Raw genomic sequence first — 19,246 nt, forward strand, 5'->3', positions numbered from 1 at the left:
TCTGCCTTCAGCTCAGGTCATGATCCCAGGGTCCTGGGATGCAGCCTGCCTCTCCCTCTCCCTCTGCCTGTCCTGTCTGTTTCTGTTCTCTCTCTTAGATAAATAAATAAATAATAAATAAACAAACAAACAAATAAATAAATCTTTTAAAAAATTTGATACCATATGTTGACAGATGGTAGTTACACTTAGGTGGTGAGTGTTGGGTAATGTATAGAATTGTTGAATCACTATGTTGTATACTTTAAACTAATGTAACATTGTATGTCAACTATACTTCAATAAAACCCCAACCCCCAAAATCAAATTTCGTATCCATTTTGAGTAATATTTTTATCAGTATGTCATCATGGTATTATTGAATTGCTGACAACCACATATACCTTCAGAGATGTATTCAAAATAAAGTTCCTTCCAGTTTAGGGGAGTAACACAACTAATGTAATTTAAAAAGATATTTAAAAAATTGTTTTCATTCTTTGGAAACCAAATCACTAAATCTCTGTTATTATAGTCCTAGAAAAAATAAAGAGCAAATTTGTGTATGAGAAATCTTGTTTCAAATTTGTAAATCTTTATGTTGATTTAAAATAGAAACACCATCTTATTCTGCTTATATGCTAACTCCTATTGTATTGGCCAACTCATATTTAAAATACTAATTTGACCTTGAAGATTTATTCATACGCACTTGGAGTAGACAAATGCTGCACATTAATTAAACTTGACTTAGGGACAGCTTATTGGCTTTATGTAGGTTCGAAAATTTAGATGTTGTTTTTCATTAGAGCTGCAGGTTCCAATCACAATTCATCTCAAACTGTTGCAATTTAACCCCTGTTTTGGTGTTTTAAAGACATTGATTATCTGAGGGAAGAAGGAAAGGAGACATTAAAGAAATAAAAGTGTAATAGAGACAGCTTTGGTAGGATGTTTTTGGAAAATTTTCAAAATCAGAGGCCTTTGCATATTATGATCAATACATTTTTATTTTTTTAATTAAAAAATTTTTTAAAGATTTTATTTATTTATTTGAGAGAGAGAGAGAGAGAAAGCATGAACAGGGGGGAGGGGCAGAAGGAGAGGGAGAAGCAGACTCCCCGCTGAGCAGGGAGCCCAATGTGGGACTCGATCCCAGGACCCTGGGATTATGACCTGAGCTGAAGGCAGACGCTTAACTGACTGAGTCACCCAGGCATCCCCCCTTTTTTTATAAAGATTTTATTTATTTATTTGAGAGAGAGAGAGAGAGAGAAAGAGAAAGCATGAGCAGGGGGGAGGGGCAGAGGGAGAGGGAGAAACTCAATACATTTTTAAATGTAAACAAAGATAGGCATGAAGATTTCCAATATCATCATCTCCAATGTAGTGGTCTGTTCTAAATGTTAAATCTAAATGTTTTCCTGCTTCCTGCTGTCTCCTTTCCCTTGGTTTGCCAGGGAGTGTAGTTGTTTATTATTATATTATAAACATAAACAAATAATATTATATTATAAGTACATATTATAAGTAAATAATAAAATTATTATTATTATTATTATTATTAGCGCCTTCAACCTCTTCAGTCCCCCTCCCATCCCCAACCTGGTTCTCTGTGTATAGTTACCAGCTTGCCTAGTGTCAACATCATACCCAGATACCCAAGCCTCAGTTCCAGTGTCATTTCAGATTCTTTCCTGTCCTTCACCAAAATCATCCAATGGTTCCCCCATGTCTCGTGCATTACACCTTCTACATACCACTAAAATAATTTGGTCTCTGTAAAGACATTCATTACTTTGGCCTGCTTTATTTAGTCCCAGTTTTCCTTTGGAGAAGCTTCCTTCTCACTCTTAGTTCAAGTGGTTTGGGTGGGGCTCCAGAGGTGGGCATGGAACCCAGGCTTGCCCAGTTGGCAAATCCCATTTGCCTGTCCACACTGATAGGTCAGAGTGATGGGCACACAGCCCAGTTCTTCCAGTGAAATGCATCCTCAGAACTTTATTGGCACTTCTGGGGCTTTTATAGGATGAGATATAAGCTTGGAGCTGCTTATTGACTACTGTAGAGTCAAAGAGAAGAAAGAGAAAGATAACGAGTTTGGGTGACATCATTTGAGCTGTTGGACTAGCCATACCTGAAACCTTGCCTCAGTACTTATTGGTCCAAACTGCATTTCTGCCAGTTCTGAAAATGTTCTGGTGGACCATCATTTTTCCATGCTCCCTTAACCCCCCTAATCACTCTCCTAAAGCAGTCTGTCCTTTTGTCTACTCTGACAATTTCATTCTTTCTTTGAAACGTAGTGCGAGTGTTACTTCCACGTGAAGCCCTCCACAACATCTCCCTCTAATAGGAGCGTAGACAGTTCTGTGTTCTGCAAAAATTTATGATGTACAAAGCATACAATGGTGTAATTGTCAATGTGATTGTTAGTCTACGTAATTGTTAGCCTTTCGTTAGACACTACTTTTTGCCAATCAATCTCCATTCTCCCGTTTTTCTTACGGTAGAATCCCTATTTTGTTTGGAGTGGCAATATGCCTACCTTAGATACTTGTCTTTCCAGAATCGTTTGCGGTCGAGGTAGCCTTGCTGCACAATTTTCACCAGGAGACATAAAGCAATGTCTACAAGAGATTTCTGGGACAGATTTTGTTTTCCTGATTCAGGCAGTGTTCTTTTCCTCCTCTAGTCTTTCCCTTCCTTCTCAGAGGTAGAGCCGCTACCTGGCAGCCTGGAGTGACAAGCCATTTGTTAGTGATAGTGGAGCAGAAAGATATTTGGAGCTACAGCCTGGATGACTCTGAACTGTCCATCTCCGGCTCTAACTTCAGGTGGAATATACCCTATTTAGTTAAGCCACTGTAACTGGATTTTTATACTTGGATATTGTATTTGGATTGCTTCCTAACTAACAGTTCTGCTTAAGTCTATGATCTTCCTAAAAATAGAGAAAAGTCTTTTACTTCTGAACCCTGACTATGTCTAAGTTGGTATGTAGTAAGGCTTTGCTCTAATGCTAAAAATGGGATTCAAACCTCAGATCCATTTCAGTCCTGAGATCTCTTGGTTTTATTCCTTAAACCACGTACAGTGCCAACTCTCACGCCAGCTTCTACCTCCTTCTCCAGCCATTTTTTTTGCCTGTTATTTTATTATTTTTTAAATTTTTTATTGTTATGTTAATCACCATACATTACATCATTAGTTTTTGATGTAGTGTTCCGTGATTCATTGTTTGTGCATAACACCCAGTGCTCCATGCAGAACATGCCCTCTTGAATACCCATCACCAGGCTATTGGGGGTGGGAGGGAAGGGGTGGCTGGGTGATAGACACTGGGGAGGGTATGTGCTATGGTGAGCGCTGTGAATTGTGCAAGACTGTTGAATCACAGATCTGTACCTCTGAAACAATAATGTAATATATGTTAAGAAAAAAAAAAAGAAGAAGATAGCAGGAGGGGAAGAATGAAGGGGGGGAAATTGGAGGGCGAAATGAACCATGAGAGACGATGGACTCTGAAAAACAAACAGGGTTCTAGAGGGGAGGGGGGTAGGAGTATGGGTTAGGCTGTTTTTTTTTTTAATTTTTTATTGTTATGTTAATCACCATACATTACATCATTAGTTTTTGATGCAGTGTTCCATGATTCATTGTTTGTTCATAACACCCAGTGCTCCACGCAGAACGTGCCCTCCTCAATACCCATCACCAGGCTAACCCATCCCCCCAACCCCTCCCCTCTAGAACCCTCAGTTTGTTTTTCAGAGTCCATCATCTCTCATGGTTCGTCTCCCCCTCTGACTTACTCCCCTTCATTCTTCCTCTCCTGTTATCTTCTTCTTTTTCTTTTTTCTTAAAATATGTTGCGTTATTTGTTTCAGAAGTACAGATCTATGATTCAACAGTCTTGCACAATTCACAGCGCTCACCGTAGCACATACCCTCCCCAAAGTCTATCACCCAGCCACCCCATCCCTCCCACCCCCAACCATTCCAGTAACACTGTTATTTTAAAAGAAGGCCCCAGACCATGAAGCGAGGTTGGTCTCTACTTCTCTTAATATGGGTTGCAGTTGCTATTACCCTCCTTGCTACATAAACTTCTAGCCATTTATTCACATTTGTTCTTGTTTCCATTTCATCTACGGGACCTGTAAAAACTTCAACATGAGACTGAAATTTCAGATTCCTTAGAATATGGTTTCACTCAGAAAACACTTAAAACAATAATTCTGACTTAGGAATTCAATATATTAACAGCTGCCAGTACTGGTCATCAAATTCAGCTCCTTGAGAGGTGCCTTGTGCCTTAGGTAAAATTCTTCATCATCCTAGATAAAAATGCATTTCCTTAGGCCCTCACTCTTGCCCCAGGGGACCGATCAAGCTGATGGTGATGATTATTGTAATGAGCAGTAATTACTGTTGGCTGAACATTGATTCCAGAATTTCTGAAGAAAGAAAGAAAAAAAACCCACAGCTATTATTATAGCAGGGAAGAGAACTTTATTCCATATGACATGTGCTGTTTAACTCCCATTAGCAGTAAAGGAAAATTATTCATGTATATGTCTCATTCATCAGTGGTATCAGAGAATTTAAGATGGGCATCTCCCAATTAGCTTCTGAAATCACAAGTGGTGTTATCACCCAGAAGGAGGCAAAATTAGTTATGTCCTTTCATTAAAAAGAAGTTTACTGGAAAAATAGTCATGTCTTAAATTAACCACACAAGGGCTTTTTCTCTATAAGAAGCAAGGACTAGATTCCTTAGATCATCACTAAAGTCACTCCAAGTCATAGGTGCTGATAGGTTAACTATTTGCAAGAAAAGAGAAAAGAAGTCCCCTGAGTTGTGTTGGTGGCTTCCTGCTGAGATGGAGGAACATAGAATGTATGATCCAAGATTCTTTGGGCCATGTGACTTAGAGAACCTAGATGTTAGAGCTAGAGCCAAAATAGTGATTATAATCATCAAAATTCAAACGTCTTCAAAGCACATTCAAGAAAGCCGATAACACTTACCTGTGCAACCCTGGCGCTGCCCTTAAAGATGAGGTATTGTTTTTAGATTTCCTCAGAGTTCATCTTACCCAAAGGCTTTTCCTTATTAAATTCTACCCCTGGAGAACATCTTTGAAACTGGCTTTACTGACTTTTGAGATGTCAGCTAAAAATCACCTCATTTGTTGAAAAAGTGCCACAAAGAAACCTAAGTAACACCGTAAAAAGTGATGGTTGGACGGTGGCTGTTTTAGAATGAATGGTAAGTTAAATTCTGAGCTGAGGTAAGAAGGAGCTGGACCATACAAGATCTGGGAGGCAAGCATTTTAGGCAGACCAGTGGAAGTGGAGGCTTGGAGACTTTCTGCAGAACAGAACGGGTGGGGAACCGGCGGGGGCTCCCTGTGCTCTAGCAAAAAAAGCTGGGAGTTGGTGGGAGGAGCCATCTGAGATGAGGTTTGAGGAGTAGGCAGAGGCTGGGTTAGACCGGCCTTAGGAAAGAGTTTCTGTTTATTGTAAGTGGAATGGGAAGCTGTTGGAAATGAACTGATCTCATCTATGTTTTTAAAAGATACATAGGCTGCTGTGTAGAAAATAGATGTTTTGGGGTGACAGTGGGGATAGGAGATGTCAGGATGCTATTGGGTGAGTCCACGTGAAGACTGATGGTGACTGGACCCGAGTGGTAGGAACGGGAGAGACATGAATGGATTCACGATGCATTTTGGAGGAACAGCCAACAAAATATTTTGATGAATTGAACACAGGATAAGAGAGAAAGAGAAGAAGCGAGTCTTGAACTGAGCAGACGATGTTGCCATTGAGTGAAATTGGAAGACTGGAGAAGGAGCAGATTATTTTATGGCATTAGCAAAGAGAAATTGTGGACATACTGAGGTTCCTTTTAGATATCCAAAGGGTTGCTTGGAAGGTGAGGCTGATCTTGATAACAGTGTTTTCACTAGAATATTAGGGAGTGGGGAGAGACACTAATGACAACTCTTTTAAAGAAGTTTTAAAGTGGAGAGAAGCAGTGAGATGGTGTGCTAGCCAGATGGATGTGGAGTTAAGGAAGTTTGGGTTGGTTTTAAGATCGAGGATACTCATTTAAGATCAAGGATACGTTAAGATTGAGGAACATATTTGGAAACCATGGAAAGAAACTGACAATGCATTCCTATGAAGAGAAGAATGAAGTCCCTAAGAAGATGAGAGGAGAGGAGATCAAGAGCAAAACCAGAGGGTTGATCTTTGATAGGAGCAGGAACTCTTTGTCCATAGCCAGTAGAAGAGTGCAGAATGTGGGTACAGATGTGCATGGTTTTGTAGATTTGAAGGTAGGAAGATGAGGAATTCCCTCCAACATCTGTATTTCCCCAGTGAATTATGAGGCTATGTCATCAGCCAAGAATGGTGGGGAAGGGAAGGGAATTTAGGAGATTTGGGTTAAAGAATAAAAGATGTAGTGTGGCAAACTGAAAATCTGAAATCATAATAGAGTTTTGAGCTGTGCTGTGTGCCCTACTGAGATTTGTGATCATGGATTTAAAGTTGAAATAAGCAACGTGGTTGGTTGTGTGTTTTTCCCTAGGGATCTCTGGGAGTTTTGGTTCAGGCATGACGTAGTTGTGGCAGTGAATTTAATGGCATTAGGGGACTTCATGAGGGAGATGAGGGTGAGGAGAGGGTGAGCATTTGCACATGATTATAATTATGGACTACGGGAACCTGGGTACCAAGACATGAGAAAGTGATGAATGGTGAAAAAGCAATTGGGCCAATGGATCAAAGATCTCTATAAGGTCAAAGACTTATTGTGGAGAGAGCACTTGAGTAAGTGAGTGAAAATCATCTGGAGAGCTATTAACGCATAGTTCATGCCCTACCTCCAAAGATCCTGATTTAGTTAGTTTGGATTGGAACCTTAGCATCAGTGTTTTTAAAAAGCTTTGTAAGTGGTTATAGATGCAACTTCGGTTAAGAACCACCGTGTGACAGGAAGATGGACAATCAGCTCATGCTTGAGGACTAGTGGTTAGCTGGAAGGAGTAGAGCCACTGAACAAATTGTTGTATGGTGGCCGCAGAGCGACCTGAGAATGAACAAGAGTTTTCTCCTCCTCTGATCAAACAATGTCCACAAGGGTAAATTTGAACATAACTATGGTAAATATTAACTAGGACAATAATCCCAGCTGTTAACAGGGGTACATTTCCATTGTTGCAAACATTCTTTATGGGGCTCTCTGAGCTTGCTGTGGTATGGCAGCTTGGGAGAGGAAGGACAATCTCCCCAGCATAGCAAGACCCTGGGAGGGCCCTCTCATAGCAGCTGAGTCATGGGTGCTCTGACATCATTCATGGGGCCTCTGCCCTCTCAGCATGGAGGAATAAATATTACCTTGCAGTATATGGTCAAAAGCGATAAAAGAAAACAACCCCAGCAAAGCAACCCAAAATACAAATTCCCTGTCACCCTCTTCCACTCATTTTATAGATTAAAAAGATGACAAGGTTGGGGCTCCTGGGTGGCTCAGTTGGTTGAGAGTCCGACTCTTGATTTTGGCTCAGATCATGATCGTGAGGTCATGAGATCGAGCCCCACATCTGCACTCCGTGCAGAGTCCGCTTGAGAGTCTCTCCTTCTGCCCCTCCCCCACTTTCTCTCTCTAAAATAAATAAATAAAATCTAAAAAAACAAAACAAAAACAAACCACGACAAGGTGTTATTTACGGACTAATGAGATAAGAATTTTCTTTATATCAGTCAACAAAAATATCATGACACAACAGTTTCTGAAGAAGTCCTATAGATAACAAAGACTGTTTGTGACACACAATACTAGTTCCTAGTCTTGCTGAATTAGGTACCCAGGAATTTCCAGGGTCACCCTGGGGAGCCAGAAGAAGGCTAGCTTCACGTGAGGTCAAATGGGTGGACCTTTCTGCACTGGCTCCCACTAAGCACAGGAACCAGAGAGAGAAGCTTCCAGGTTTTAAAGTCAACATAGGGCCTCTTACCTGCATGGCCACAAAAATATCCAAGTGGCAGAAGACAGATGTGACATCAAAGAGAAATCAGGGAAGATGCCCTGTAGTGTTTAGCCATGGCTGGGTCCAAAAGTTATGAACACCAAGTAAAGTCGAATGTGGCCAAAGAACTTACAGGACTTTCTCAAGCAGGGCTTTCACTGCCTAGTCCCATCACTGTGCAGGCAGGGTGAGCAGCAGCTTGGGGTGGAGGCGGGGGTGGGGAGAGGCAAAAGGCATAAACATTTTAAAGGAAAATAAACTGCATGGCTTTAAAAATGTTAAAGGATGCTTTCTGTTGGTTTTAATCTAAAATGAAATTTATCAAAAAGAGATGAAAATGATCAAACAGTGTCCAAAAGGGTAAATTAAAGGGTAAATTTGAATGTAACTACAGTAAATATTCACTGGGATGATAACCCTAACTGTTAACATGACTACATTTCCATTGTTACAAACATTTGGTTTAACTTAATCCACCAACTATATTACTGCCAAAAGGAATCTCATTGACAAGAGCTAATGCATTGGTTACTCTTAAAACTATCCATTTTTAACTGTTGACTTACTGGTAGTGTTCGTCATGGAAAAGACCATTTTTATTACCATTGTCATCAATCTCAGTGAAGTTCACAGATATTTCCTTGTAGTCACTACAGCTTAGTCCTTTGCTGATTAGAATCCACATGTGTGAACAAGAGCCTAGAAGTTCCAGTGAAGCTACATTTCTATCGGAGGACAGTGTGACTGTGATTGGATCTGTTGACAGTGTTTGGCAGAGCTTCCAATCAGATTCTTTCGACTAAAGCCAGCAGGCAAGAGGAAGCAGAAACAACACGTGCAGTGAACTCATTAAAAATGTTTTTAATATGATCAGCCTTGCCTGGAAGAGCTGAGGGTTGGGTGGTGGGTAGGGGATCTGTAATACTTCCCTCCAGCTTCTCAGACAGTCCCTAGACTCAGATTGGCAGATACCTCCTAACCTCTCAGAACTGCAAGGGGAACACAAATTAGGAAGCATCACCAGATGCCTTCAAAACCAGCATTTCAATGAAATAAGGTAATACAGGGGAAAGACCTTTGGAGAAAAAGAGAATCAGGAAATGTAGGTTGAGCCCCAGTTCAGTCATCAAATAGAAAAGTTGTCTTGGCCAAGTCATTTCCTTTCTGGGCCTCAGTTTCCTAATCTGTAAAATGAGAGAGGTCTAGTGTATCAATGGTTTGCAAATTGTGCTTCTATGGACCCTTCAGGAAAGAGCAGATAGGGAACCATACCAAGCTACTTGTTATTTTAGGTATTCGGGCTTTCTTTGAAGAAAGATTTCTGCCACTAAAAAATTTCAAAACTTATAGATTAGATGTCCTTTAAGGTCTCTCTAAGAATAAGTACTTTGAATTCACAGCAGTGGTTTCCAAATTTTTTGATCATGCAGACTAATAAGTAAAAATATTTTTGCCAGGTATTTCCAAAATAAATATTCAAAAATTAGATATGTATATTACTGTAAAATATATTCCATACAAAGCATTTCCCCCAAAACAGGAATGTCAAAAGGGAGATAAAAGTGAAACTTTTAAAGCAAATCATAAAAAAAAGTAAATCATAAATTTGTTCTTTAACCATTTAAGGCCTTTCATTATCAGTAATGATACTTGCATTACTTAACATTAATATTAAAGCTTTTAGTGAAAATAATACCATTTGAATATGCCATATCTTGATTGGTTTGTCATTGTTTTTCACATTACTGCACTGTACCTGTTAATTTTCTACTACTACAGGAGGGCTCAGAGTAGATATTCAATACTAATAGTGCTTTGTGTCAAGATCTAAACAAAAATTAAATAAACAGTCTATGGCTCTGGGATTTTCGGAATCATTCAAAGATCACAAGATATTGGAAGATGGTAAATTTAGTGTTCTTAATTCCAGACAAAATATTCCACTCTGGTTTAAGCAGAAAGGTTTTATTAAAAGATAGTAGGAATTTTACAGATCTTTGAGAGGATCAGAGAACCAGGCTTGGATGCTTTACATAACTAGAAGAAATGCCCTCCCATAGCACAAGACTGACCTAGTGAAACATAGTGGCTGTCCCTGCCTGCTTCTGAACATGAGGCTTGGGATTGGATGCTTAGAAACTCCAGCACCACTGCCCCAGGAGTTCTGGATACCTCTGCCTCTGGGCTTGTCTGAAAATCCAGTTGCTTCCTAGTGACCCCTGCCTCACGTGCTCTCTCTGTTTCCATATCTCTGTAGGTGAGTCTGCTGCTAGAAGATCTGCGCATGACTAATTGCAATTAACAGGGTGGATCTAGTCATGCTGTTCTCTAAGGAGTACTGGTGAGGAGAAGGGACATACTGGGTAGGATGGCTGAGAATGAAGAAAGAGCTATCCCCTTCTCAGGAGGGGCCAGAGTCCAAATTACCAAGTCCATGAAGGCAAAGCTTGGCTGGCAGCTGAACTGGAATTGATCTGTGAGTGGTCCTGAACATTAGTAGAGTGAGCACCAGGGCTTCTAGGTAACAGCCAGGCTCAGCTTCTGATAAGTGGTTTGGCTACTCTAGGTTAGGTCAGCTTGTCAGAGTTCATATGAGGGAGGGCAGAGGCCAGATCCAGACTTAAGGAAAAGGAGAGCAATAATGAGTTGGTAGGTTACTGCTCTCAGGCAACTAGGTTGGTCTCAGGCCTGGGTCAAAACAAAAGCTAAGATGGACTCAACACACAGGGTGAGAGCCAAATGCTCAACACCTGTCCAGAAACCAAAACCCACTTGAAACACACTTTTGATTCTGGACATGGGAGCAGCCGCCCTCCACCAGACTCTAATCACTGGGGTAAAGGTGCTTCTTTATACTACCAGCCCAAGCTCTGAGGGTTCAGAACTATAGGTATTCCTAACCGACAGGCCAGATGAAGGCAATGCTCTAGTTGTTTACTGTTGCACAACAAATCACCCTAATGTATTGGTGTAAAGGAATAATCGTTTTATTATGGTCACAGAGGATGTGGGTCAGGAATTCAGACAGAACAGAGGAAGATGGCTTATCTTTGCTCCATAATATCTGGAACTTTAGCTGGTAAAATTCAAATATCTGTAGGTGACTCAGTCAGCTTGAATCCAGGGGCTGGAATCTGCTGGGGACTTTTTCATTCACCTGCCTGGCATCTGAACTGGGATAACTCAAAGGCTGGGCACAGCTGGGACTATGGGCCAGAGAATCTATGTGAGGTCTTTCCATGTAGATTGGGCTTCTTACAATGTGGCCACTGAGTTCTGAGATGGAGCACCCAGTTGGGAGCATTCAGAGAGCAAATGTTCCAAGACACCAAGACATGTAGGCAGAGGCTGCATGGCCCAGCCTTGGAAGTCATATAACATCACTTCTGCTCTGCCTTATTGATTGAAACAGTTGCAAACCTGCGTAGATTTATGGAGAGGAGACACAGACACCACCTCTTGATTGGAAGAGTGTCAAAAAATTGGGGCCATATTTTAAAACTTCTGCTAAGAGAAAATAAGAAAAAGAGGAAAGCTCAAAAGCACATCAACTACATATAAATACTGACTGATGCTTGCTAATAAACTAACCCAGTTTAGTTTATTTAAACAATAAAATAATTGAAGACTTGTCATGTACTAAGTAGTGTGTTATGTGCTAGGAATACAAGAACTAAGGCACAACCCTCAAGGAATTTACAATCCACTGGAGAAGACAGATGAACATACATTGTTGTAACTAAAGGTAAAGTGAGGAAAGTAAACCAAGACAGTTAGTATACAAGTGCTGCAAAATAGCCTAGAGTACGGGGTAATTAATATAGTAAAGAGCCTGTGTTGTCCAGGGGGAAGCATATGAAGTTAGAAGTTAGACCTGAATTTGAATCCCATCATCACCATTTCTTAGATTGAACTATATAAAAATGCTTTTTCATCAGTAAAAAATAATTGAGTATCAATTATTTCATATGGTTCAACCCAATACTAGCCAGGTCACCTTGAAAAAGTCATTTAACCTCTAGAAACATCGGTTCCATCACCTGTACAATGAGGTTAAAAATGTCATAGGGTTATTTAGAAAAATAAGGTAACATTTGCAAAATGTCAGTATAATGCTTTATACAAATTAAGAGCTTGAGAAACAGTTGTTTTGTAATTATTATTACTATCACAGAAAGCTTTAGAGAGAAGGCTGAATCTGAGATGACATTTGAAGGCTCAACATGCTTTTTTTTCTTACATATATATATATATATATATATATATTTATTTATTTATTTATTTTAGGTAGGCTCCATACCTAGCATGGAGCCCAACATGGGGCTTGACCTCATGACCCTGAGATCAAGACCTGAGCCAAGATCAAGAGTCAGATGCTCAACCAGCTGAGCCACCCAGGTACCCCTGAACATGCTCTTGATGGCCAGATAAGGGAGGTGGGATAAGTGATTTTAGGCTGATCAGAAACATGGGAAAAGGCTGTTTTTGTGATTCTACTTAAAAGTGATATTTAGTTCTGCATTTGTTTTGGGGCCTAGACATTTATTTTGAATAAAATAAAGGTTTTTTTAAAAAGATTTTATTTATATATTTGACATAGAGAGAGCAAGAGAGGGAACACAAGCAGGGGGAATGGGAGAGGGAGAAGCAGGCTTCCTGCTGAGTAGGGAGCCCTATGTGGGGCTTGATCCCAGGACCCTGGGATCATGACCTGAGCCGAAGGCAGATGCCCAACGACTGAGCCACCCAGGTGCCCCAAAATAAAGGTTTTTATGGACTAAATAATCTGCAATCCCTGCCTTCCGAAATCACTGAAGCATTCTGCTTAATAACTGAAAATGTTGCTGAAATAAAGAAAAGGAAGTCCTTGCTGAATACTGAATACAAAAGGGAATAAAAATCCTGGCAGCCTGTAGTTGGGGAATGGGAAGCTTATTTGAGAACTCAGAGCTTAGGTTTCAAAACCTTCATGGAATCAAGACATGAAGCTCTGATTCAACACCAGTTGGAAGTTAGAACTGATATCTTTGCATGAAGTTGGTTTTCAAAGAGTTACACCATCAGTGAAAGAGTGATATAGAAAATCATCAGTTCACCAGAAAAGACATGACAAGAAAGCTTCTATTTCATCTGGCTTCTAGATTACAAAGAAAAAAGTCTCCCCAACAATGCTTTCCATTTAGACCTACTATTACTTATGTCTGGTTCTAATTACACTTCCTCCATCTTTTGGAAAACCCCAGGGAGATAAATAAACTTTAAAGCTGATATCTGGGGCACCTGGGTGGCTCAGTTGGTTAAGCGTCTGCCTTCCGCTCAGGTCATGATCCTGGGGCCCAGGATTGAGCCCCACGTCAGGCTCCCTGCTCGGTGGGGAGTCTGCTTCTTTCCCTCTGTCCCTCCCCCCCCTTGTACTCGCTCTCTCTCTTGCTCACTCTCTTTCAAATAAATAAATAAAATCTTAAAAAAATGAAGTTGATGATATTCCTTATATCTGATATTTGATAAAAGCAAATGTAGGATGTGAGGGAGATCTGGCTGCAACATCTGTCACCCCATTGAGCACCAGGGTTGAGTCAGCTGATCTGGCCGGCTAGGCAAGTGTCCCCTTCTTCCCTCACTACTCCATGTGTGTCCCTCCCGAAGCTGCAACTCCCTCAGAGAGGACGACCTTCCCCGATAGAGGAAGCCCGTTCTTCGGTCAAGGGTATACGAGTAGCTGCGCTCCCCTGCTAGAAGCTCCAAACAAGCTCTAAACGTCCATTTGTAGAACATAGGGTAGTCAAGCTCCAAGACTCCAGACACATCCAAATGAGGTGCTGCATGTGTTAGTCTGCCTTTCTTTAGGAAAAAAAAAAAAGAAAATGTAAAACCACTTTGGAAAGGTAAGTCTTCAAGTAAAATTTAACATGATTTCCACAGATAATGTCTTGCTAAAGATGAACTAACAATGCAAAACTCTAAAGTATGGAAAAACAATTTATTTGAGCAATGGTCAGTGGATACATCAAACTGCAGGATTATGCCTTTAGCAACTTCAAACAATAGAACTGTCAGATAAAAGAAACATGCTTAAAGTGTTTAAAAACCTAAACTTGAAACTGGAAATAAGAGGACAACAAGGTAGTGTGAAAAGATAATGGGAACATCTAAAAAAACAATAAAATGATAAAAATGAAAAAAACATAATTGAGACGGGAAAAGTTAATCAACAGGTGAAATAGTTGATTAGACATAGCCAAAGAGAGAATTAGAGAACTTGAATATAAATCTGAGGAAATTATCCAGAATTAAACACAGGAAGATATAGAATTTATTAAAGAGAGGAAAACAAACATGGAAGATAGCACAAAAAGATCCAATATATACCTACTTAGAGAGCAAGAAAGAACAAATTGAGAGGTTGAAGGAGAGGCAGTTTTTTTTTTTGTTTTTTGTTTTAAATTTTTTATTGTTATGTTAATCACCATATATTACATCATAGAAGAAGTGATGTTTGCCTTGGATCTCAAAAGATGGATAGACTCAGCATGTGCAGAAGAAGTGTAATCCACCCAACACACCACTGCCTGCTTAATTTCCCTAAGGCATAGTTCTGATAATGTCATCCCTTTATTCAGAATTTTCAAGATCTCTCAATTATTTTCAAGATAAAGCCCCAAGTTTTTGTCTTTCCTTCAGAGTCCCTCATGGCATGTGCTCAACCTATCTTTACAAACCTATTTCCCATAAAATGTCTTCTTGAATCTCATAACTCAGGCAGACTAAGTTCTTAACACTTCTGGTGCATACCTCATGCTTTCCCACCTCTCTTGTTATTCCCCCTATCTAGAAAACCCTTGAATTAAAGGCAAAAGTTTGGGGCCTTATCCTGAAAATAACTAAGGGATCTTGAAGATTCTGAGTAGGAGAAATAGTATCAGAACAGTGCTTTAGGAAGATTAGTGAAGCAGTGGCATGTAGAGTGGATTAGAAAAGGAGGTTCCTGGCGCTAAGGAGCCCATGAGCCAGGACTATTACATTGTACTCATCTGGGAGGCACAAGTGCACAGATTGACCATTTAGTGTGATGAAGAAACCTGAATGATTATTGATTATGTAGAGATTTTGGACATGAATGTTGTGAAAAGCTCAGCATAGCATTAACACAACAGAACCAGATATCAAAATAGTATTAACTATCTTGGCTTCTCTGCATTGGTGCTCCCACTGCATCCAGAAGTGAAACTGTCTCCTAGAGCCCTTCAGAATGCCAAATGTCTTGATGAGTACAATATATACAACTTCAGAGTTTTGGTTCAATGCCAACTAGCTAAGGGAAAACCCGGGTATGAGTTGGATGGTAATCTTTTTGCCTATAGACTATTTCTTCTAAATGGGTATGAGCCCAGACCAATTTTAAACATATTATTGTTTCTCCATGCAACAGAAAATTCTTCCTCAGTTTGAAAAGTATTTTTCAAGAGTGTTTATAGAATTGATTTGAAAATTTTTCTATTAAAACCCAGCATAACACCATTGTATTTTTAAAAACATTTGAAGTCCAAATCTTACCATATGTCAGACTTCTAGTAGGTCTACAGGAGCTCTCAAAGTAGATAATTCAGCAGATCAGTTCCTACAGTTTCTTCTGGGTACATTTGATTCTCTGTACTGAAATTGTATCTTTCCCAGTCTCAGAACTGTGGTATGCTCTTAACCTTTGGAAATGGACTGCTTATAAAACATTTGCTAAGAGACATGCATCATCATTAAAAAAAATACAGCTTTACCTCCATAGGTATGTTTCTGGGAAAAGTGAGTATAAATCAAATTTTTGTAAGTCACATCATATTTTAAATGTCTCAGGGGAACTCATTATTTAATAAAATAGCATGGAGAGAATAATCACATTGTGATGTGGCTTTTCATGAAGCTGGGCACACCTGTATCACACTCTGTCATGGCTGTGGGCTTCACTGAGCTGAGTTTGAGGGTAGCCAGGTCTGCCTTGGACTCAAGTCAAGGGAATTAAGTTATTGAGTACTGAGGATCTTGTTATGAAGCAGTCTCCTTTATAAGCTGTGTCAGCATGGGTCCTATAGTTAGTGCTTTATAAAGACGTGGAAAATCTGCTATATCTATAAATTTAAAAGTACATTAAGCAAATTAATTTACTTTGATGATGTCTATATTTTCTTATGTCAGCCATAATTATTTGTCTGACTAAAGAATTTTAAAGTAGTGCATATGTAAATTTCACAAATTTATTTCCTGGCAGGGATCTAGATCAATGGGTTCCTGTATTGATAGTAAGGATAACAACTAGATCCATGAAAATAAAAATTTAAAAACACTAAACAAACAAAAAATCATCACGTAAACAAAATCTTTTTAAAAAAGAAAGCGCTTACTAATCCCATTAAAAACCACTTTCTCTTTGAATTGTCTGTGTGGCTTCCATCTTACAGGGAGAGAATATGGTAAAATAGATACATTAGATATTTTTGAATTATGACTTTGTATGTATTGTCTAGCAAGACTTGCAATCAGGTGGTCAGGGGAGGAGTGGTGTCTTCGTCAGTGAGTCTCGGTGGCTCTCATCATGTGGCCCAGATCCTGATGCTTCAGTTTGTTTGAGAGATGGTCAGGACACCGCTTGTATGGGATGAGCTGAGTACAACCCTGATTTATACTGACAGTAGGAACAAGTACACAAGAATCCCTTGAAAATATGTAGCTAAAATCCAATCACATACACACACATTAATGCCCATTCAAACTGCAATGTTAAGATCTAATTGCCCCAGCCAGTTTTATATACAGCAAATGCCTCAGACTTCAGCTATTTGAGGGGACAATTTGCTGAGCAAAGAAAAAGTATCTCATTATAGATGGGAATGGAAAGGGCAGTGTCCAAGACCACTGACCAAAACACACACACACACACACAGTAAGTCTTATCATTATGCAAATTATAGAATGTTTGAACTTAGAAGTCTAAATAGCTTCATTTGTCAAATTTCTGTTATGCAGAAGACCCTGCATAGTAGGCCCTTCTTACATGGTCTTAATCCTCACAATAACACCGTAAAATATACATATTTATTTCCATCATACAGAGGAGAAAATGGGGACTCAGAGACATTCAGCAACTTGTCTAAGGTTACACAGCTGGTAAAAAGTAGAACTGAGATTTGAACCTCCAAAGTTTTGACTCTTAAAGTCTTTCAACTTTATCTTGCTATTCCAGGGTTTATCTAATGTGTAATGGCTCTGAAATCTGAATATTGCTATCTTTTCCTAACACTGGCAACCATGGCTTCCAAAAGAGTTCCAGAATCTTTGATGGCATTTGTCCTTTTTATTTTTCACAGTCCCCGAAAAGGACTCACTTAATAGTATATACAAAAGCTACCTTTTAATTCTTGAAGATCTCAACGTTGAGCTACTGATCATTTAGAATGCTGACAGCTTCCAGGCTCCAGAACCAACGGTCTGAGTAATGAAACTAGAATATGCAGATGTCACACAGAATTCTTTCTATCTCAGATTAAAAACCTCTTCTCTAGAGAATTTTATGGAGGAGAAAAGTAGAACTTAAGAATTCATACAAAAAGCTTTAAATTTGACTGTGTTCTAGGTTCAGTATAACAGGTTTGTGATTGAGTTCAAGAACCTCCCAGAGAGAGACAACACCATATTAAGTACTTAGTGATGTAAAGCATTGTGCTAGTCTATGGGAAGGGGGTTAGGGGTATGAAAAAGAGGTAACAGTTACTTTAGCTTTATTGTTCACAAAGCATTTATAGACATTGATCCCATGGAGGAAGGAATGACTATTTCCCTGATGTATTGAGAAAACAAAGCTTAGGGAATATAAGGCATGGACTCCTTCAAGAAGCCTATAGCTGAGAGGGGAAGGAAGAGGTGGAAACAAAGAACTCTAATGTAAGGAGGGAGAGATAAATGTCAGAAACTTGACAACAAGATACTGGGGTGGGAGTGAGAAGGAAGTGGTGGGGTGTGTCGTTCCGGGTGATGACCAGAATCCTGGGAAAGCCTCACCGGTGGTCTTGAGTCCAGGAGTCAATTGATGAAGAGGGCAAGAGTTTCTGCAATGGGGTAGAGGAGTTGTAGCGTTTGAAGGGACAGGTTCATTGACTCCACCCTCTCCCATGACCAAGCAGACAGCAGGTTCGGTCACGGAGGTGTCCTGATCTAAAACAGAAGAAAGAAAAACGGCCAGGCAACATTCTAGAGCACTGCTTTTCAAACTTCGACGTTCAAGTGAATCTCTTGCTAAAATACCAATTTTGATTTAGTAGGTCTGGATTGGGACCTGAGACACTGTGTTTCTAATAAAGTCCAGGTAATGCTTAATGTTGCTGATCCGTGGGCCACACTTAGAGGAGCATCCACTTCGCCTAAGAGCGTTAGAAGACTGCTTGGGTCTCACTCCAGACTTACTGAATCAGAATTCGCATTTCAACAAGATCCCCAAGAGGTTCATCGGTACATTTAATCTGAGAACCACTTTTCTAGGTTCTTCTTTGATCAGTAGAAGGGACTCAAGGAGGTCCAAACTTTCCTTGGCATCGCATACCAGCAGTCTGGTCTCTCTCCGGAGTTCCTGTTCCCACCGGCAGAGATTTGTGCTCCGTGGAGCTGCTCCTCCTGATCCTAAACCAGTAGCAACTCCGGGAGTTGATCGCCTCGTAATCCTCGTCGCTGGGTTCCTTTCCACCCCAACCCGCGCTTGCCCGGGGCGCTCCAGCTGTTTCCCACCCCCACGCCCAGGCAGCTACTGTGCACAGCTGGAGCCCTAGGCAGCAGGAGCACGCGGAGCTGCGGCGGCCGGGGAAGCCAGGCGGGGGCGCCGCAGACTAGGCTGTGCGGGAGGAGGCGGTTCCGAGCCCGCGTCCGGAGCGACCGGCGGGGGAGCGCGAGCTCTGCATCTGGTGCCAACCAGCACGGCCCTGGCGCGGCCCCACATTCCCACACCGCGGGAAGCGGCGGCTCGCTACCTGGGAGGCGGCGCGCATCACCCCAACCTGTGTTTCATAAACCCGTCGGGAAATAGTTCCCAGCCTTGAGGGCCAGTAATCAGGCCGACCTTCTCCCGAAAGAACTGCTGATTATAATCCCTGAGCTGGGCGAGGACCTCGGGGACCTAGATTTTAAATCGACTATATAATATCATTATCATCATTATTAAAAGCCAGCCACCCCGCCCCACCTTC

General features: G+C 40.6%; 1 protein-coding gene across 1 annotated transcript in view; it reads left to right on the forward strand.

Annotated features, from left to right (window-relative positions):
* The window catches only part of ACTRT3 (actin related protein T3), a 207,212-nt gene that overhangs the window by 49,098 nt on the left and 138,868 nt on the right, over positions 1-19,246 (forward strand). The window lies entirely within an intron of this gene.

This window comes from Callorhinus ursinus, unplaced genomic scaffold (assembly GCF_003265705.2).
Source record: "Callorhinus ursinus isolate GAN/ISIS: 27379988/994484 unplaced genomic scaffold, GSC_fseal_2.0 scaffold1, whole genome shotgun sequence".
NCBI classification, from domain to species: Eukaryota; Metazoa; Chordata; class Mammalia; order Carnivora; family Otariidae; genus Callorhinus; species Callorhinus ursinus.